The sequence below is a fragment of the Aegilops tauschii genome, chromosome 2 (assembly GCF_002575655.3).
Source record: "Aegilops tauschii subsp. strangulata cultivar AL8/78 chromosome 2, Aet v6.0, whole genome shotgun sequence".
In the NCBI taxonomy this organism is placed as follows: Eukaryota; Viridiplantae; Streptophyta; class Magnoliopsida; order Poales; family Poaceae; genus Aegilops; species Aegilops tauschii.
This window is the reverse complement of record NC_053036.3, coordinates 16,187,719-16,210,288: the sequence shown is the minus strand read 5'-3', so window position 1 is coordinate 16,210,288 and position 22,570 is coordinate 16,187,719.

Below are 22,570 nucleotides of genomic sequence, written 5' to 3'. Positions count from 1 at the left end.
CCATGTTGACTTCGAGCATCAGTTCAGACAGCACTTGAATCGGACTAGCCCAAGTAGTGCCTCATTAAATGGAGCTTGGAAAGATCTTTGGAAACTGCGACTACCAGGGAAAATCAAACACTTTGGCTGGAAAGTGTTGAAGGGGGTTCTACCATGCTATGGTGTCCTTACTAATAGACATATTCCTCTGATCCCGCAATGTCCTATCTGTTCCATCGGATTGGAAGATACAATATTGCTTGTTCACTTGTACTGGGGCGCACGCAATTTGGACGGAGCTAGGGCTATCACAGGAGATTGAACTGGTGGTTTGCCAGGACCGATCGGGCTCTATTAACCTTGATAGCCTGATCCAGATGCAGTCGTCGGTACATAACATTCTTATAGCTGAGCTCATCCTTGTAGCAATGTGGTTTATTTGGTGGCAAAGGAGAATCCATACAAAAGGTGAGATAGTTTAGATGCCTAAACAAGCAGCAATGACGATCCGGGTGCTAGCAACAAATTTTTATGAGCAAACACTCCAAATCAGCCTACTCACAATCGGGATCATATATGGAAGAAGCCTGTGGTGGGAGCTGTTAGAATAAATGTTGATGCTTCTTTTCATGCGGATAGGTTCACGGGATCTTGTGGTGTCTTTGCCCGCGACGACCACAGTAAGTTCCTAGGTGCAGTGACTCGTCTATTACCACATGTGGCAAGTGTAGAAGTAGCAGAACTAATCGCTATTCGATGTGGGGTTAAATCTTGGAGCAAATCTGGGGTGCACGAATTTGGCAGTCGAGTCTGACAGTCTTAATGTACTTGAGGCCATCTCTGATCCAAACACATATATGGGAACAGGCGTGCCAATCATAGCCGAGTGCCCCCTCCTGACACTGGAGTTTGCTAGTATCACTTTTGATCACTGCAGTAGAGAGGCCAATTCTTCACCATTATGTAAGCGATTTGGCTATCATTTGATGAATAAAGTTTATGATGCTAAAAAAATACTGAAGGGATGAGGTTTTTTTTATAAGAGGTCCGGCCCATCTCCCCACAACACCTCGAAGCGTTGATGTCTTTTATGGCCAAAATGACACCCCACGAAAACATTTGGGCCCAACCCATTGTTTTGTCTCTCAGAGCATCTCTAGCAGACCTCTTAAAATGCGCCGACCCACAAAATAATCGCTCGTTTACGGTTTCTGTTGGGAAACGTAGCATGCAATTTAAAAAAAATCATACGCTCACGCAAGATCTATCTAGGAGATGCATACTAACGAGAGGGGAGAGTGTGTCCACGTACCCTCGTAGACTGAAAGCGGAAGCGTTTGACAACGCGGTTGATGTAGTCGAACTTCTTCTCGTTCCGACCGATCAAGCACCGAACGTACGGCACCTCCGAGTTCCGCACACATTCAGCTCGATGATGTCCCACGAACTCTTGATCCAGCAAAGTGTCGAGGAAGAGTTTCGTCAGCACGACGGCGTGGTGGCGGTGATGGTGAAGTGATCCGCGTAGGGCTTCGCCTAAGCCCTACGACAATATGACCAAAGGCGTAAAACTGTGGAGGGGGGCGCCGCACACGGCTAGGAATCAATTGATGTGCCTTAGAGGTGCCCCCCCGTATATAAAGGAGGGAGAGGGGAGGAGGCCGGACTAGGGGCGCGCCAAGTGGGAGGAGTCCCACTTGGACTCCTAGTCCAATTCGGCTCCCCTTTTTCCATTTACCGGAAGGGGAAAGGGGGAAGGAGAGGAGTAGGAGAAGGAAAGGGGGGCACCGCCCCCTCCCCTAGTCCAATTCAGACTCCTTCCCTGGGGGGTGGGGGGGCACCACCCCTTGTGGGCTGCCTTGCCTCCCTCCTATGGCCCATATCTTCCCCCGGGGGGTTCCGGTAATCCCCGGCCCCGGTACTCCGATTAGTACCCGATACATTCCGAAACACTTCCGGTGTCCGAATACTATCGTCCAGTATATAAATCTTTATCTCTCAACCATTTCGAGACTCCTTGTCATGTCCGTGATCTCATCCGGGACTGCGAACAATCTTCGGTCACTAAAATACATAATTCATAATACAAATCGTCATCGAACGTTAAGCGTGCGGACCCTACGGGTTCGAGAACTATGTAGACATGACCGAGACACCTCTCCGGTCAATAACCAATAGCGGAACCTGGATGCTCATATTGGTTCCCACATATTCTACGAAGATCTCTATCGGTCGAACCGTAATGACAACATACGTTATTCCCTTTGTCATCGGTATGTTACTTGCCCAAGATTCGATCGTCGGTATCTTCATACCTAGTTCAATCTCGTTACCGGCAAGTCTCTTTACTCGTCCCGTAATGCATCATCCCGCAACTAACTCATTAGTCACATTGCTTGCAAGGCTTATCATGATGTGCATTACCGAGAGGGCCCAGAGATACCTCTCCGATACTCGGGTGACAAATCCTAATCTCGATCTATGCCAACCCAACAAAACACCTTCGGAGATAGCTGTAGAGCATCTTTATAATCACCCAGTTACATTGTGACGTTTGATAGCACACAAGGTATTTCTCCGGTAACCGGGAGTTGCATAATCTCATAGTCAAAGGAATATGTATAAGTCATGAAGAAAGCAGTAGCAATAGAACTTAACAATCATTATGCTAAGCTAACAGATGGGTCTTGTCCATCACATCATTCTCCTAATGATGTGATCCCGTTCATAAAATGACAACACATGTCTATGGTTAGGAAACTTAACCATCTTTGATTAACGAGCTAGTCTAGTAGAGGCTTACTAGGGACACGATGTTTTGTCTATGTATCCACACATGTATGAAGTTTTCGGTTAATACAATTCTAGCATGAATAATAAACATTTATCATGATATAAGAAAATATAAAATAACAACTTTATTATTGCCTCTAGGGCATATTTCCTTCAGTCTCCCACTTGCACTAGAGTCAATAATCTAGTTCACATCGCCATGTGATTTAACACCAATAGTTCACATCTTTATGTGATTAACACCCATAGTTCACATCGCCATGTGACCAACACCCAAAGGGTTTACTAGAGCCAATAATCTAGTTCACATCGCTTATGTGATTAACACCCAAAAGTACTAAGGTGTGATCATGTTTTGCTTGTGAGAGAAGTTTAGTCAACGGGTCTGCCACATTCAGATCCATATGTATTTTGCAAATTTCTATGTCTACAATGCTCTGCATGGAGCTACTCTTGCTAATTGCCCCCACTTTCAATACGTATCCAGATTGAGACTTAGAGTCATCTAGATCAGTGTCAAAGCTTGCATCGACGTAACTCTTTACGATGAACTCTTTATCACCTCCATAACTGAGAAACATTTCCTTAGTCCTGTAACTAAGGATAATTTTGACCGCTGTCCAGTGATCTATTCCTGGATCACTGTTGTACTCCCTTGCCAAACTCATGGCAAGGTACACAACATGTTTGGTACACATCATGCCATACTTTATAGAACATATGGCTGAGGCAAGAACTTCACACCTTACAATACAGACAAGAACTCTTTCTTTGACTGATCCATTTTGAACTCCTTCAAAACCTTGTCAAGGTATGTACTCATTGAAATTCTTATCAAGCATCTTGATCTATCTCTATAGATCTTGATGCCCAATATGTAAGCATCTTCACCGAGGTCTTTCATTGAAAAATTCTTATTCAAATATCCTTTTATGCTATCCAGAAATTCTACATCATTTCCAATCAACAATATGTCATCCACATATAATATCAGAAATGCTACAGAGCTCCCACTCACTTTCTTGTAAATACAGGCTTCACCATAAGTCTATATAAAACCATATGCTTTGATCACCTTATCGAAGTGTATATTCCAACTCCGAGATGCTTGCACCAGTCCATAAATGGATCGCTGGAGCTTGCACACTTTGTTAACACTTTTAGGATCGAAAAATCCTTCTGGTTGCATCATATACAACTCTTGTTTAAGAAATCCATTAAGGAATGCAGTTTTGACGTCCATTTGCCAGATTTCATAATCATAAAATGCGGCAATTGCTAACATGATTCGGACAGACTTAAGCATCGCTACGGGTGAGAAGGTCTCATCGTAGTCAACTCCTTGAACTTGTCGAAAACCTTTTGCGACAAGTCGAGCTTTGTAGACAGTAATATTACCATCAGCGTCAGTCTTCTTCTTGAAGATCCATTTATTCTCTATGGCTTGACGATCATCGGGCAAGTCAACCAAAGTCCATACTTTGTTCTCATACATGGATCCCATATCAGATTTCATGGCCTCAAGCCATTTTGCATAATCTGGGCTCATCATCGCTTCCTCATAGTTTGTAGGTTCGTCATGGTCTAGTAACATGACTTCCAGAACAGGATTACTATACCACTCTGGTGTGGAACGTGCTCTTGTTGACCTACGAGGTTCGATAGTAACTTGATCCGAAGTTTCATGATCATTATCATTAGCTTCCTCACTAGTTGGTGTAGGCATCACGGGAACGGTTTTCTGTGATGAGCTACTTTCCAATTCGAGAGAAGGTACAATTACCTCATCAAGTTCTACTTTCCTCCCACTAAGTTCTTTCGAGAGAAACTCCTTCTCTAGAAAGGATCCATTCTTAGCAACAAAGATCTTGCCTTCGGATCTGTGATAGAAGGTGTACCCAACAGTTTCTTTCGGGTATCCTATGAAGACGCACTTCTCCAATTTGGGTTCGAGCTTATCAGGTTGAAGCTTTTTCACATAAGCATCGCAACCCCAAACTTTAAGAAACGACAGCTTAGGTTTCTTGCCAAACCACAGTTCATATGGTGTCATCTCAACGGATTTAGACGGTGCCCTATTTAAAGTGAATGCAGCTATCTCTAATGCATAACCCCAAAATGATAATGGTAAATCGGTAAGAGACATCATAGATCGCACCATATAATAAAGTACGGTTACGACGTTCGGACACACCATTACGTTGTGGTGTTGTAGGTGGCGTGAGTTATGAAACTATTCCACATTGTTTTAAATGAAGGCCAAACTCGTAACTCAAATATTTGCCTCCGCGATCAAATCGTAGAAACTTTATTTTCTTGTTATGATGATTCTCCACTTCACTCTGAAATTCTTTGAACTTTTCAAATGTTTGAGACTTGTGTTTGATTAATTAGATATATCCATATCTGCTCAAATCATTTGTGAAGATCAGAAAATAACGATACCCGCCGCGAGCCTCAACACTCATTGGACCGCACACATCGGTATGTATTATTTCCAATAAGTCAGTAGCTCGCTCCATTGTTCCGGAGAACGGAGTTTTAGTCATCTTTCCCATGAGGCATGGTTCGCAAGCATCAAATGATTCATAATCAAGTGATTCCAAAAGTCTATCCGCATGGAGTTTCTTCATGCGCTTTAAACCAGTATGACCTAAACGGCAGTGCCACAAATATGTTACACTATCATTATCAACTTTGCATCTTTTGGCATCAATATAATGAATATGTGTATCACCACGATCAAGATTCAATAAAAATAGACCACTCTTCAAGGATGCATGACCATAAAAGACATTACTCGTATAAATAGAACAACCACTATTCTCTGATTTAAATGAATAACCGTCTCGCATTAAACAAGATCCAGATATAATGTTAATACTCAACGCTAGCACCAAATAATAATTATTCAGGTCTAAAACTAATCCCAAAGGTAGACGTAGAGGTAGCGTGCCGACGGCGATCACATCGACCTTGGAACCATTCCCGACGCGCATCGTCACCTCGTCCTTAGCCAATCTTCGTTTAATCTGTAGTCCCTGTTTCGAGTTACAAATATGAGCAACCGAACCGGTATCAAATACCTAGGCACTACAACGAGCATTAGTAAGGTACACATCAATAACATGTATATCAATTATATCTTTGTTCACTTTGCCATCCTTCTTATCCGCCAAGTATTTGGGGCAGTTCCACTTCCAGTGACCATTTCCTTTGCAGTAGAAGCACTCAGTTTCAGGCTTGGGTCCAGCTTTGGCTTTCTTCCCGAGAGTGACAACTTGCTTGCCATTCTTCTTGAAGTTCCCTTTCTTTTCCTTGCCCTTTTTCTTGAAACTAGTGGTCTTGTTAATCATCAACACTTGATGTTCTTTCTTGATTTCTACCTTCGCCGATTTCAGCATCGCAAAGAGCTTGGGAATTGTTTTCGTCATCCCGTGCATATTATAGTTCATCATGAAGTTCCAGTAACTTGGTAATAGTGACTAGAGAACTCTGTTAATCACTATCTTATCTGGAAGATTAACTCCCACTTGATTCAAGCGATTGTAGTACCCAAACATTCTGAGCACATGCTCACTGGCTGAGTTATTCTCCTCCATCTTGTAGGCAAAGTACTTGTCAGAGGTCTCATACCTCTCGACGCGGGCATGAGTCTGAAATACTAATTTCAACTCTTGGAACATCTCATATGCTTCGTGGCGTTCAAAACGTTTTTGAAGTCCCGGTTCTAAGCCGTAAAGCATGGCGCACTAAACTATCAAGTAGTCATCATACCGAGCTTGTCAAACATTCATAACATCTACATCTGCTCCTGCAATAGGTCTGTCACCTAGCGGTGCATCAAGGACATAATTCTTCTGTGCAGCAACGAGGATAATCCTCAGATCACGGACCCAGTCCGCATCATTGCTACTATCATCTTTCAACTTTTCTCTAGGAACATACCAAAATATATAGGAGCTATATCGCGAGCTATTGATCTACAACATACATATGCAAATACTATCAGGACTAAGTTCATGATAAATTAAGTTCAATTAATCAAATTACTTAAGAACTCCCACTTAGATAGACATCCCTCAAGTCATCTAAATGATACGTGATCCGAATCAACTAAATCATGTCCGATCATCATGTGAGATGGAGTAGTCTTCAATGGTGAACATCTCTATGTTGATCATATCTACTATATGATTCACGTTCGACCTTTCGGTCTCCAGTGTTCCGAGGCCATGTCTGTACATGCTAGGCTCGTCAAGTTTAACCCGAGTATTCCGCATGTGCAAAACTGTCTTGCACCCGTTGTATGTGAACATAGAGCCTATCACACCCGATCATCACGTGGTGTCTCAGCACGACGAACTGTCGCAACGGTGCATACTCAGGGAGAACACTTATACCTTGAAATTTTAGTAAGGGATCATCTTACAATGCTACCGTCGTACTAAGAAATATAAGATGCATAAAAGATAAACATCACATGCAATCAAAATATGTGACATGATATGGTCATCATTATCTTGTGCCTTTGATCTCCATCTCCAAAGCACCGTCATGATCTCCATCGTCACCGGCTTGACACCTTGATCCCCATCGTAGCGTCGTGGTCGTCTCGCCAGCTATTGCTTCTACAACTGTCGCTAACGCATAGTGATAAAGTAAAGCAATTACATGGCATTTGCATTTCATACAATAAAGAGACAACCATAAGGCTCCTGCCAGTTACCGATAACTTTTACAAAACATGATTATCTCATACAACAACGTATATCACATCATGTCTTGACCATATCACATCACAACATGCCTTGCAAAAAGAAGTTAGACATCCTCTACTTTGTTGTTGCAAGTTTTACGTGGCTGCTACGGGCTTTTAGCAATAACCGTTCTTACCTATGCATCAAAACCACAATGGTGTTTCATCAAGTTCGGCCGCAGTCAAACTCGATTCAACTAAAGTTGGAGAAACAGACACCCGCCAGCCACCTTTATGCAAAACTAGTTGCATGTCTGTCAGTGGAACCGGTCCCATGAACGTGGTCATGTAAGGTTGGTCTGGGCTGCTTCATCCAACAATACCGCTGAATCAAAAAAACACGTTGGTGGTAAGCAGTATGACTATCACCGCCCACAACTCTTTGTGTTCTACTCGTGCATATCATCTACGCATAGACCTGCCTCGGATGCCACTGTTGGGAAACGTAGCATGCCATTTCAACAAAAAAAAATCCTACACTCATGCAAGATCTATCTAGAAGATGCATAGGAACGAGAGGGGGAGAGTGGGCCATGTACCCTCGTAGACCGAAAGCGGAAGCGTTTGACAACACGGTAGATGTAGTCGAACTTCTTCTCGTTTTGACCGATCAAGCACCGAACGTACGGCACCTCCGAGTTCTGCACACGTTCAGCTCGATGACGTCCCTCGAACTCTTGATCCAGCAAAGTGTCGAGGGAGAGTTTCGTCAGCACGATGGCATGGTGACGGTGATGGTGAAGTGATCCGCGCAGGGCTTCGCCTAAGCACTACGACAATATGACCAGAGGCGTAAACTGTGAAGGGGGCGCCGCACACGGCTAGGAATCAATTGATGTGCCTTAGAGGTGCCCCCCGCCCCCGTATATAAAGGAGGGAGAGGGGAGGAGGCTGGCCTAGGGGCGCGCTGATACGTCTCCGTCGTATCTACTTTTCTAAACACTTTTGCCCTTGTTTTGGACTCTAACTTGCATGATTTGAATGGAACTAACCCAGACTGACGCTGTTTTCAACAGAATTGCCATGGTGTTATTTATGTGCAGAAACAAAAGTTCTCGGAATGACCTGAAACTCCACGGAACTTATTTTTGGAAAATATTAAAAATATTGGTGAAAGAATCAAGGCCGGGGGGCCCACCACCTGTCCACGAGGGTGGGGGCGCGCCCCCTGCCTCGTGGGCCCCCTGTTGCTTCACCGACCTCAACTCCAACTCCATATATTCGTGTTCGGGGAGAAAAATCAGGAGAAGGATTCATCGCGTTTTACGACACGGAGCCGCCACCAAGCCCTAAACTCTCTCGGGAGGGCTGATCTGAAGTCCGTTCGGGGCTCCGGAGAGGGGAATCCGTCACCGTCATCATCATCAACCATCCTCCATCACCAATTTCATGATGCTCACCGCCGTGCGTGAGTAATTCCATCGTAGGCTTGCTGGACGGTGATGGGTTGGATGAGATTTATCATGTAATCGAGTTAGTTTTGTTCGGGTTTGATCCCTAGTATCCACTATGTTCTGAGGTTGATGTTGCTATGACTTTGCTATGCTTAATGCTTGTCACTAGGGCCCGAGTGCCATGATTTTAGATCTGAACCTATTACGTTTTCATGAATATATGTGAGTTCTTGATCCTATCTTGCAAGTCTATAGTCACCTACTATGTGTTATGATCCGGCAACCCCGAAGTGACAATAATCGGGACCACTCCCGGTGATGACCGTAGTTTGAGGAGTTCATGAATTCACTCTGTGTTAATGCTTTGGTCTGGTACTCTATTAAAAGGAGGCCGTAATATCCCTTAGTTTCCTCTAGGACGCCGCTGCCACGAGAGGGTAGGCCAAAAGATGTCATGCAAGTTCTTTTCCATAAGCATGTATGACTATATTCGGAATACATGCCTACATTACATTGATGAATTGGAGCTAGTTCTGTGTCACCCTATGTTATGATTGCTACATGATGAACCGCATCCGGCATAATTCTCCATCACCGATCCAATGCCTACGAGCTTTTCACATATTGTTCTCCACTTATTTAATTTTCCGTTGCTACTATTACAATCACTACAAAACCCAAAAATATTACTTTTGCTACCGTTACCGTCACTTCCATATTACTTTGCTACTAAATACTTTGCTGTAGATACTAAGTTATCCAGGTGTGGTTGAATTGACAACTCAACTGCTAATACTTGAGAATATTCTTTGGCCCCCTTGTGTCGAATCAATAAATTTGGGTTGAATACTCTACTCTCGAAAACTGTTGTGATCCCCTATACTTGTGGGTTATCAAGACTATTTTCTGGCGCCGTTGCCGGGGAGCATTGGTCTATTGTAAGGGCATATTTATTCCTAAGGTGTTTTGGTGATTGATGACAATGCTTTTGCGGACTAATCGTGTGCCTTGAGTTTCTCAGACGTTTCATCGCTAGGCACACGACGGTTTTGTGCCCCTCGAAGACTATTGAAGACGGCGTTTTCTACGTTTCTTTTTGGTGGATTTGAGTCGTAGGAAAGCCGTACTATTAAGAGGGGGTCCGCTTCGGAAAGGTTCGGGTGGAATCATCACACACGTTCTCCTCCTTTGCACCGCCTTTCCTCTGGCACTTTGGAGCATCCTCCGTTTTATCCTCTATGCATTCTGTCTTGGTTGCTGAAATTGGGCTTGCGGTAGTACTGCTCCCTGGAGCGGTAGTACCGCAGGCACTTGCGGTAGTACCGGACCTTGGTGCGGTAGTACCGCAGGATCCCATGGTAGTACCGCTCCCCAGGAGCTGTAGTACCGTGGCCCCCAGGCCAAGTGCCGCTGCGCCGCGGTAGTAGGGGCGGATGTAATTTTTTACATCTGCGCCCTCCGCGGTAGTACCGCACCCTGTGCACGGTAGTACCGCGCGCCCTGGCCTGGCTCAGCCGCCACGCGGTTGTACAGCTCCTCCAGCTGTACTACCGTGTCGGATTTTTGCATCGACTCCAACTCAACGGAAGTTGCTATGGATGTAATTTTTTATGTCCGTGCCTCCCCGTTCTCTGGACCTTCCCTGCCTTGCGGTAGTACCGCAAGGTGATGCGGTAGTACCGCTTGTGCGGTTCTACTGCTCTCCGCTTCAGTGCGGTTGGGCTGGCCAGGTCTGTGCTGATCAGGCGGTAGTACCGCATGGCCCCGCGGTAGTACCGCGTGTGCCTGCGGTAGTACTGCAGCCCCGGCGTGGTAGTACCGTGCTGCGCAGAATGGGTTGGTGGATAACCGTTGGAGTTGTCTCTCCACTATATAAGGGGTGTCTTCTTCCCCGAGTTGACTACCTCTTCTAACCCTAAGCTCCATTGTTGCTCCAAGCTCCATTTTCGCCCGATCTCTCTCCCTAGCCAATCAAACTTGTTGATTTGCTCGGGATTGGTTGAGAAGGCCCCGATCTACACTTCCACCAAGAGAAATTTGATTCCCCCACTAATCCCTTGCGGATCTTGTTACTCTTGGGTGTTTGAGCACCCTAGACGGTTGAGGTCACCGTGAAGCCATAGTCCATTGTGGTGAAGCTTTGTGGTGTCGTTGGGAGCCTCCAATTAAGTTGTGGAGATTGGCCCAACCTTGTTTGTAAAGCTTCGGTCGCCACCTCCAAGGGCACCAATAGTGGAATCACGGCTTCTCGCATTGTGTGAGGGCGTGAGAAGAATACGGTGGCCCTAGTGGCTTATTGGGGAGCATTGTGCCTCCACACCGCTCCAACGGAGACGTACTTCCCCTCAAAGGGAAGGAACTTCGGTAACACATCCTCGTCTTCACCGGCTCCACTCTTGGTTATCTCGTGCCTTTACTTGTGCAAGCTTATTTGTGTTATATCCCTTGCTTGCTCGCGTGCTTGTTGTTGCATCATATAGGTTGCTCACCTAGTTGCATATCTAGACAACCAACTTTGATGCAAAGTTTAAATTGGTAAAGAAAAGCTAAAATTTGTTAGTTGCCTATTCACCCCCCTCTAGTCAATTATATCGATCCTTTTAATTGGTATCAGAGCCTCGTCTCTTTATTAAGGACTTTACCGTCCGAAGAGTATGGTTGACGTCGTAGACGGTGTGGATGAGCACTCTGGTGCGAATCCGGTCTCGTCTACGGGAGATGGGGGAACCGCGGTGTCTCGTGAGGAATTCAATGTGGCGTTGGACACATTGAAAACCTCCATAACGACCGTGGTCGAAAGCATGTTTAATAAATTCATAGAAGGGCTTAAACTTTCCACCGCACCATTGAAAGTGGGTGATCCCGCTAACAAGGTGACGAATGCTACCTCCGACAAGGGGGAAGCTACTAGCGAGAAAGCTCCTTCGTCTAGTGGTAAAAATGGCACCGGCATCTTTGCCCATGTGGAACCTCCACTTGTCTATGGTGGACCGCTTCCTTCCACTTATTTGAATCATGCCGGCCCGACCCCTAAAATTGAGAAGAATGTGGAATTTGATTCTTGGGTCTATCGCTTTAAGCATCATTTAAATCATGTGAACACTAACCTTTGGAGAATCATTGAAGAAGGTTTCTATCCGCATGACCGAAGCAACTTCACTCCTAGAGAAGCCGTGGATAATCAATTCAATGAGAATGCTCTCTTCATCATCCAAGAAGCAATCCCACCCGAAGATCTTCCTCATCTCCGGCCCTACTCCATGGCCAAAGATGCTTGGCACCAAGTTGTTTCCCTCTACCGGGGAAGCGCAAGCATTCAACGCTCCAACTATGAAGTGGTGCGAGATGAGGCCGATGAGTTTGCAATGAAAGAAGATGAAGAACCTCGTGAGCTTTATCGGAGGTTAACCAAGCTCGCGGTCTCACTCCGAGATCATGGAAGTAAGGACACAGATGACAATTGGATCAAGCGCAAATTCCTCAAGGCAATGATGCCCTACCACAAAGCCATGTCCTCCGTCATTCGTCAGAGACCGGACTTCCACACCTTGTCCTCAAGTGATGTGTTGGATGAGTTCATTGCTATGAGCATCTTGGACAAGACCGCCGACAATGCGGTACTACGCTCTCAAAGAGTAAAGAGGCCCAACCTTGCACTAAAGGCCAATGTTAGTATGGAGGAAGAGGATGAAGAGGAAGAAGAGGAGAGCAACCTCGAAGATACGAAGTATGCCTATCATGAACACATGGCTCTTGCTTCAAGGCAATTTTGGAGCAAGAAGAACTCAAGGCCCAACTTCAACAAGAACAATTCAAGTGGCGCAAAGGGCAAGCAACGAGTGAGGACTTGCTTTAATTGTGGCAATGTGAGCCACTTTGTTGCGGAGTGCCCTTATGAGAAGAGGGAAGACAATGGTGGCAAGCTCATCCGAAAGGACAAGGCCAAGTCTTTCCCCAACAAGAGCAACTTCACCAAGAAGACTCCTACCAAGGCATTGGTGGTACAAGAAGAGTACAATGATGATGATGATGATGATGATGACGATTGTGAGTCGGTTGCCATGGCCTCCGTTGCCATTGCGACGACTCCACGGGTATCTCTCTTTGACTCACCAAATGAAAGCATCACCGCCAAGTGCCTCATGGCGAAAGCCACTAATAAGGTAACCCCCAACATCAAAACAACCATCATTGATCATCCTTCTTTGACAGATTGCATTGATGAACACGAGGAATCTTATGTGGAGGAGAATGAGTTTGAGTCCTTTATGGGTAAACTCAAGGGTAAACCCAAGAAGCACTTCGTTGCTCTCTTGGAACAACTTGGTGAAGCCAATGACATGATCGAGGCTCATGAAGATACCATCTCTAAGATGATTTCGGATCTTTCCAATGCTCTTGAGGAAGAGCATGGTCTTCGTTTGGCTCTTGAGGAGTCACACAACGATGATCATGCTAAGTTAAAGAAAGATCTTGATCATGCACTTGTTGTTTCTCGTGTGCTCAATTCCGAGAGAGCCATGCTTGGGGTTGATCTTGCTAGAGTCAAAGAGGAGTTTGACTTACTTGACAAGGCCCACAAAGTCTTGAAAGGTGCTCATGCTGGCCTCAAGGAGTCTCATGATCAACTCCAAGTAAAGCTAACCAAGGAGAAAGCCACATTTCCTCATATGGTGTTAATTGATAATGCAAATGCTACTAACCCATGTTGTGAGCATGCGCATCTTGTTGAGGAGAATGCTAAGTTAAAGGAGCAGCTTGAGAAGGGTCTTGTGTCATGCATACAAGGCGAGAATAACCTCAACGACCTTTTGAGCAATCAAAAGGAAGTTGTGGCCAAGGAAGGGATTGGGTATGCACCCAAGTCCAAGAACAAGAAGAAGAATGACAAGACCAAACGACCTCCCCCTCTCAATCAAACCTTTGTGAAGGAGGGAGAGGGTGCTTCCAAGGAGAAGAAGAACAATGTGAAGGGTGGTGGTGTCAAGAAAGGCAATGCCACCCCTTCCAATAAAGCCGGCGACTTTAACCCTTCTTATATATTGTGTCGTGCTAGTGATGGGCATGTTTATGCCAAATTTGTTGGTTCTCCTTATGAGTACATTGAATGGTCTATTTGGGTTCCTAAGACCCTTGTCACTAACATCAAAGGACCCATTACAAAATGGGTACCTAAAACCAAGCATTGATCTCTTGTAGGTGTTTGCTTCCGGTGGGGGGTCATGGTTGCTCGATAGTGGAGCTACAAATCATATGACCGGAAGCAAGGTCTTGGTGGTGGACGTACACAAGATTCCATCTATGCCCACCAATGTCGAGTGGGGTGATGCCTCGTCCTCAAAGGTATTGGGACTTGGCAAGGTTGTCATTTCTCATGATCTCACGATCGAGAAGGTCATGCTTGTTGAGTCCCTTGCATACAATTTACTTTCCGTTCATCAACTCGCACTCATGGGCTTTGCTACTTTCTTTGGTATTGATACCGTGGCCCTCTTGTGGAGCAAGACTCTTAAAGTAGCCTTTGTTGGGCATGTCGAGAACGGTCTCTATGTGATCAACTTTTCGGAGCGACCCACTAAGACCGCGACATGCCTAATGGCTAAAGTTGATGTGGGATGGCTTTGGCATCGCCGTTTAGCCCATGTCAATATCATATCTTTGCAAAGCCTTCTCAAGGGGGACCATGTTCGTGGACTAACGAATGTTAGTTTTGCTAAAGATCGTGCTTGCAGTGCTTGTATCGAAGGAAAGCTACATGAGAAGGCTCACCCTCCCACGACTATCATTTACTCGAAGAGGCCTTTGGAGCTCCTTCATTTGGATCTCTTTGGGCCTCCATCCTTTGATAGTCTTGGGGGTAGGAAGTATTGCTTGGTGATTGTGGATGACTATTCAAGATACACGTGGGTATATTTCTTCAAGAGGAAGAGCGAGACCCAACAAACCGTCATTGACTTTGCAAATGAAGCCCAACGTCAACACAATGCAAAGATCTTGACAATAAGGAGTGACAACGGCACCGAGTTCAAGAACTACACCTTGGATGAGTTTCTTAGTGATGAGGGGATCAAGCATCAATACCCTGCACCTTACACCCCTCAACAAAATGGTGTGGCAGAGAGGAAGAACCGGACGTTGATGGATGCGGCAAGGACCATGATGGCGGAGTTCAAGTCTCCATACAACTTTTGGGCCGAAGCCATGAACACCGCGTGTCATGCATCAAATCGGCTCTACCTCCACAAAGGCTTGAACAAAACTCCATATGAGATACTCACCGGTAACAAGCCCAACCTCAAGTACTTTCGGGTGTTCGGGTGCAAGTGTTTCATTCTCAAGAAAGGTGTTCGGTTGTCTAAATTTGAGGCTAGATCTTATGAGGGCATATTTGTTGGTTATTCTACAAACTCCCATGCTTACCGTGTCCTCAATAAGTCCACGGGTCTTATTGAGGAGACGTGTAACGTGGTGTTTGATGAGAATAACGGCTCCCAAGTGGAGCAAAGTGGCACTTGTGATGTAGGTGATGAAATTCCTCCCCAAGCCATAAGAAGAATGGGAGTTGGTTTTATCCTACCCATTGAGGAACCCCTTGTGGCCGAAGGAGAAGGACAATGCTCCACTCAAGTGGAGCCATCACCAACCCAAGGCCCACACGCTTCCGAAGAACAAAATGAAGACCCTCAACCTCATGAACAAGTCCAAGGGCAAGATCAATCTCAAGATGGTGTTGAAACACCAAGTGATGCCCAAGGCCAAGTTCTCTCCTCCGAGCAAGTTCAAGATCAAGGACAAGCTCAAGACGGCACTCAAGATGATCAAGTGACCGCTCCTCGACTCACCCCCGAGGAGGAATTGGAGCGTCGTGCCACCAAGATTGCTTCCAAGCTCTCCACCAAGGGTCATCTCATGAAGAATGTACTTGGAAGCATCCAAAAGGGGGTAAGCACTCGTAGACAATTGGCAAACTATTGTGAACATCACGCGTTTGTCTCTTGTGTTGAACCCCAAAAGGTATATGAGGTGCTCGAAGATCTGGATTGGCTTAATGCCATGCATGAAGAACTCAACAACTTCGAGTACAACAAGGTGTGGAGATTGGTGCCAAGGCCAACGGGGAACCACAATGTCATTGGAACCAAGTGGATATTCAAGAACAAGCAAGATGCTCATGGGACCATCGTCCGCAACAAGGCTAGATTGGTGGCACAAGGCTACTCCCAAGTCGAGGGTATCGACTACGGTGAAACCTTTGCTCCCGTTGCTCGCCTTGAATCCATTCGTTTGTTGATTTCTTATGCTTCTCATCACAACTTTAAGTTGCAACAGATGGATGTGAAGAGTGTTTTTCTTAATGGTCCTATTAATGAGTTGGTATATGTCAAGCAACCCCCCGGGTTCGAGGATCCCTACTTTCCCGATCATGTGTATCAACTCAATAAGGCACTCTATGGCCTTAAACAAGCCCCACGTGCGTGGTATGACCACCTTACCGAGTTGTTACAAGACCGTGGATTCGAAGTGGGGCTAATCGACCCCACTCTTTTTACTAAGAAGGTCAAAGGGGAGTTGTTTGTGTGCCAACTATATGTTGATGATATTATCTTTGGTTCCCCTAACAAAGCTTTCAATGAGGAATTTGCCGCACTCATGACCTCAAAGTTCAAGATGTCTTCAATGGGAGAGCTGAAGTTTTTTCTTGGGTTCGAAGTGAAGCAAAGAAGAGAAGGAACCTTCATCAACCAAGACAAATAAACTCAAGACATGCTCAAGAGATTCAAGCTAAGTGATGTCAAGCCGGCCTCCACTCCAATGCCCACCAAGTGCCAACTTGACATTGATCCCAATGGTAAAGCGGTGGATCAAAAGGTATATCGTTCCATGATTAGATCCTTGCTTTACCTTTGTGCATCTAGACCGGATATCATGTTGAGTGTGGGAATTTGTGCACGGTTTCAAGCCGCACCTAAGGAAAGCCACTTTGTGGCGGTCAAGCGAATCTTTCGATATTTGGCTCATACCCCAAACTTTAGCTTATGGTACCCAAGAGGAGCAAACTTCAAGCTTGTAGGGTATTCGGACTCCGATTGGGCGGGAGACAAAGTGGATAGGAAGTCCACTTCTGGAGGGTGCCAATTTCTTGGTTGCTCTTTGGTGAGTTGGTCTTCTAAGAAGCAAAGTTGTGTGTCTCTCTCGTCCACCTAAGCGGAGTATGTGGCTGCCGGTAGTTGTTGTGCACAACTCTTATGGATGAGGCAAACATTAAAGGATTACGGTGTCATTTGTGACAAAGTGCCTCTTTGGTGTGACAATGAAAGTGCCATCAAGATTTCTCTCAACCCAGTGCAACACTTCAAGACGAAGCATATTGAGATTCGGTATCACTTCATCCGGGATCACATTAGGCGAGGGGAGATCGAGCTCAACTACGTCAACACTCATGATAACCTTGCAGATATTTTCACGAAGCCTTTGGATGAAGCAAGATTTCACGAGTTAAGGCATGAGCTAAATATCATTGATTCGAGCAATATTGCTTGAACCCTTGCACACCCCACCATACTCAACTTGTTATCATGTTTAGGTGTAGGCATGGACATAGGGGGACTGTTGTTCTTTAAATGAACTCTCCCTCCCCCCATTATGCATAAATTGACCAACTCTTCCACATTAGCCATTTTTGATGGTACTTGTGCTTCAAAGACGATTTTTGGTCATGGGCCCAAGGATAATTCTTCGCGGTGCCATACCAATTGACTGAAACATAGGTAGCTCTGGCCACCGCCCTCTCTTTAGAGAGGTTGTGTCTCGTGGTTGATCCTTGTTGTCTTCTGCCTTTCTTTCTTCGTGTTGAGCGTGTTCTTGTGGTGTCTCGTTTGCTTGAAGATTCCGTGCGAAGACCTTTTTTTCTGTGTTTGAAACGTGCATCTTCTTGAGCTCACGGTACTACCGCGGCCTGCCACGGTACTATCGCATGTGGAGCGCACGGTACTACTGCACCCAGCGCGGCAGTAATTTTTTACTGCCGCCTGGGGGAGCGGTACTACCGCTTCAGTGCGGCACTTCCGCCCGAGCGGTACTACCGCGATGAAGCGCGGTACTACCGTGCTGACGAGTGCGCGTGGGGGTTAAGACCCGGGCAGGGGGAGTTCCAACTCCCCCGTACCCATTCATTTGTCTCTCTCCCCGCCGCCTCTCTCTCTCTCCCGCTCACGAACGGCGCCGAAGACCCTCGCCGGATCTCCGTCTCCGGCCACTCTCCTCGGATTCCGACCGGTGGGATCGTTCCCCACCACTTCCTCTTGCCATGGAACAAGGTTTCTCCCCAAATCCCTCTCTCTCTCTTGTTTGTTCTTTTGCCTCTAGGTTTTTGGGGAGATGCATCTGTTCTTGAGATTTTAGGCCAAATCTATGCAAGAGTAGGATGTAGGAGAGTAGTGTTGTGATACGTCTCCACGTATCTATAATTTTTGATTGCTCCATGCTATATTAGCTTCTGTTTTGGACATTATTGGGCTTTGTTATACACTTTTATATTATTTTTGGGACTAACCTATTAACCGGAGGCCCAGCCTAGAATTGCTGTTTTTTGCCTATTTCAGTGTTTCGCAGAAAAAGAATATCAAACGGAGTCCAAACGGAATGAAATCTTCGGGAACGTGATTTTCGGAACGAACATGATCCAGATGACTTGGACCCTACGTCAAGAAAGCTACCAGGAAGCCACGAGGTAGGGGGGCACGCCTACCCCCCGGGCACGCCCTCCACCCTCGTGGGCCCCACGTTGCTCCACCGACGTACTCCTTCCTCCTATATATACGTACTCCCAAACGATCAGATACGGAGCCAAAAACCTAATTCCACCGCCGCAACCTTCTGTACCCGTGAGATCCCATCTTGGGGCCTGTTCCGGAGCTCCCGCATTACAAGTACCCATCACAAACCCTTATCTCCCGCATTACATTATTTGCCATTTGCCTCTCGTTTTCCTCTCCCCACTTCACCCTTGCCGTTTTATTCGCCTTCTCTTTTCCGTTCGCCTCTTTCACATTTGCTTGCCTTGTCGTCATGGCTAGTCCTTTATCAACTCCGTTGTCCCCTGAGTTTGAAGTCTTTCACTTCAAACAAAGACAAGGAGAAAACTTAAAAGATGCCTGGTTGAGAATAATGGAGTCTTACCGTAATTGTACCTTTGAAGTGAACCTGAGAATTTTGCTTCGCAATTTTTATGTTGGATTAAATTTGTCTCATAGACAACTCTTGGATTGCGTTGCCAAAGGCAATTTTATTGGAATTCATCCCCATATTGCGCATGAAGTTATAGAAGGTACAGTGGGAACACTACCTCAACAAAAGGGGCCTCATCATACCCTGGAAGAGACACAAGTTTTTGAAAAAAATTGCGAAGTAACTAAGATTTTACAAAAGTCTCTTGAACCTCTTAAGAACGTTAGCGGAAATATTCACCGCATGAATATGTTGATTACTCTTTGCAATAAGCGGTTGGATTCTTTAGATCCAAAAATTTCAGAATATGAAGGGAAACATAAAGAACCTCCCGGATTCGAGCTTGATTCCGCTAAAAAGTTGAAAGCCAAAGATGGCAATACCTAGATCTATCCTTGCTATTATGGCTAGCTAGGGGCGTTAAACGATAGCGCTTGTTGGGAGGCAACCCAATTTTATTTTTAGTTTTTTTGCTTTTTGCTTCTGTTTAGGAATAAATATTTATTCTAGCCTCTGGTTAGATGTGTTTTTATATTTTAATTAGTGTTTGTGCCAAGTTAAACCTATAGGATCTTCTTGGATGATAGTTATTTGATCTTGCAGAAAATTCCAGAAACTTTCTTTTCACGAAAATAATTGTTAAAAATCACCAGAACGTGATAAAATATTGATTCCAATTTCTGCTGATCAATAAACAAATTGTCTAGGTCGTCCTATTTTGGCTGATTTTTTGGAGTTCCAGAAGTTTGCGTTAGTTATAGATTACTACAGACTGTTCTGTTTTTGACAGATTCTGTTTTTCGTGTGTTGTTTGCCTATTTTGATGAATCTATGGCTAGTAAAAGAGTTTATAAACCATAGAGAAGTAGGAATACAGTAGGTTTAACACCAATATAAATAAAGAATGAGTTCATTACAGTACCTTGAAGTGGTCTTTTGTTTTCTTTCGCTAATGGAGCTCACGAGATTTTCTGCTGAGTTTTGTGTTGTGAAGTTTTCAAGTTTTGGGTGAAAGATTTGATGGATTATGGAATAAGGAGTGGCAAGAGCCTAAGCTTGGGGATGCCCATGGCACCCCCAAGATAATCTAAGGACACCTAAAAGCCAAAGCTTGGGTATGCCCCGGAAGGCATCCCCTCTTTCGTCTACTTCCATCGGTAACTTTACTTGGAGCTATATTTTTATTCACCACATGATATGTGTTTTGCTTGGAGCGTCTTGTATGATTTGAGTCCTTGATTTTTAGTTTACTACAATCATCTTTGTTGTACACACCTTTTGAGAGAGACACACATGATTCGGAAATTATTAGAATACTCTATGTGCTTCACTTATATCTTTTGAGTTATATAGTTTTTGCTCTAGTACTTCACTTATATCCTTTAGAGCACGGTGGTGGATTTGTTTTATAGAAACTATTGATCTCTCATGCTTCACTTAGATTATTTTGAGAGTCTTAAATAGCATGGTAATTTGCTTAAATAATCATAATATGCTAGGTATTCAAGAATAGTAAAAACTTTCTTATGAGTGTTTTGAATACTAAGAGAAGTTTGATGCTTGATGATTGTTTTGAGACATGGAGGTAGTGATATTAAAGTTGTGCTAGTTGAGTAATTGTGAATTTGAGAAATACTTGTGTTGAAGTTTGCATGTCCCGTAGCATGCACGTATGGTAAACATTATGTAACAAATTTGAAACATGAGTTGTTCTTTGATTGTCCTCTTTATGAGTGGCGGTCGGGGACGAGCGATGGTCTTTTCCTACCAATCTATCCCCCTAGGAGCATGCGCGTAGTGCTTGGTTTTTGATGACTTGTAGATTTTTGCAATAAGTATGTGAGTTCTTTCTGACTAATGTTGAGTCCATGGATTATACGCACTCTCACCTTTCCATCATTGCTAGCCTCTTCGGTACCGTGCATTGCCCTTTCTCACATTGAGAGTTGGTGCAAACTTCGCCGGTGCATCCAAACCCCGTGATATGATACGCTCTTTCACACATAAACCTCCTTATATCTTCCTCAAAACAGCCACCATACCTACCTATTATGGCATTTCCATAGCCATTCTGAGATATATTGCCATGCAACTTTCCATCGTTCCGTTTATCATGACACGTTCATCATTGTCATATTGCTTTGCATGATCATGTAGTTGACATAGTATTTGTGGCAAAGCCATCGTTCATAATTCTTTCATACATGTCACTCTTGGTACATTGCATATCCCGGTACACCGCCGGAGGCATTCATATAGAGTCATACTTTGTTCTAGTATCGAGTTGTAATAATTGAGTTGTAAATAAATAGAAGTGTGATGATCATCATTTTCTAGAGCATTGTCCCAAGTGAGGAATAAAAAAGAGAGAGAGAGAGAAAGGCCATAAAAAAGAGAAGGCCCAAAAAAAGAGAGAGAAAAAGAGAGAAGGGACAATGTTACTATCCTTTTACCACACTTGTGCTTCAAAGTAGCACCATAATCTTCATGATAGAGAGTCTCTTGTTTTGTCACTTTCATATACTAGTGGGAATTTTTCATTATAGAACTTGGCTTGTATATTCCAACAATGGGCCTCCTCAAGTGCCCTAGGTCTTCGTGAGCAAGCAAGTTGGATGCACACCCACTTAGTTTCTTTTGTTGAGCTTTCATATATTTTTAGCTCTAGTGCATCCGTTGCATGGCAATCCCTACTCCTTGCATTAACATCAATTGATGGGCATCTCCATAGCTCATTGATTAGCCTCGTTGATGTGGGACTTTCTCCTTTTTTGTCTTCTCCACATAACCCCCATCATTATATTCAATTCCACCCATAGTGCTATATTCATGGCTCACGCTCATGTATTGCGTGAAGGTTGAAAAAGTTTGAGATTACTAAAGTATGAAACAATTGCTTGGCTTGTCATCGCGGTTGTCAATGATGAGAGCATTCTTGTGTGACGAAAATGGAGCATGACTAAACTATATGATTTTGTAGGGATGAACTTTCTTTGGCCATGTTATTTTGAGAGGACATAATTGCTTAGTTAGTATGCTTGAAGTATTATTACTTTTATGTCAATATTGAACTTTTATCTTGAATCTTTCGGATCTGAATATTCATACCACAATTAAGAAGAATTACATTGAAATTATGCCAAATAGCATTCCACATCAAAAAATCTGTTTTTATCATTTACCTACTCGAGGACGAGCAGGAATTAAGCTTGGGGATGCTTGATACGTCTCCAACGTATCTATAATTTTTGATTGCTCCATGCTATATTATCTTCTGTTTTGGACATTATTGGGCTTTGTTATACACTTTTATATTATTTTTGGGACTAACCTATTAACCGGAGGCCCAGCCCAGAATTGCTGTTTTTTGCCTATTTCAGAGTTTCGCAGAAAAAGAATATCAAACGGAGTCCAAACG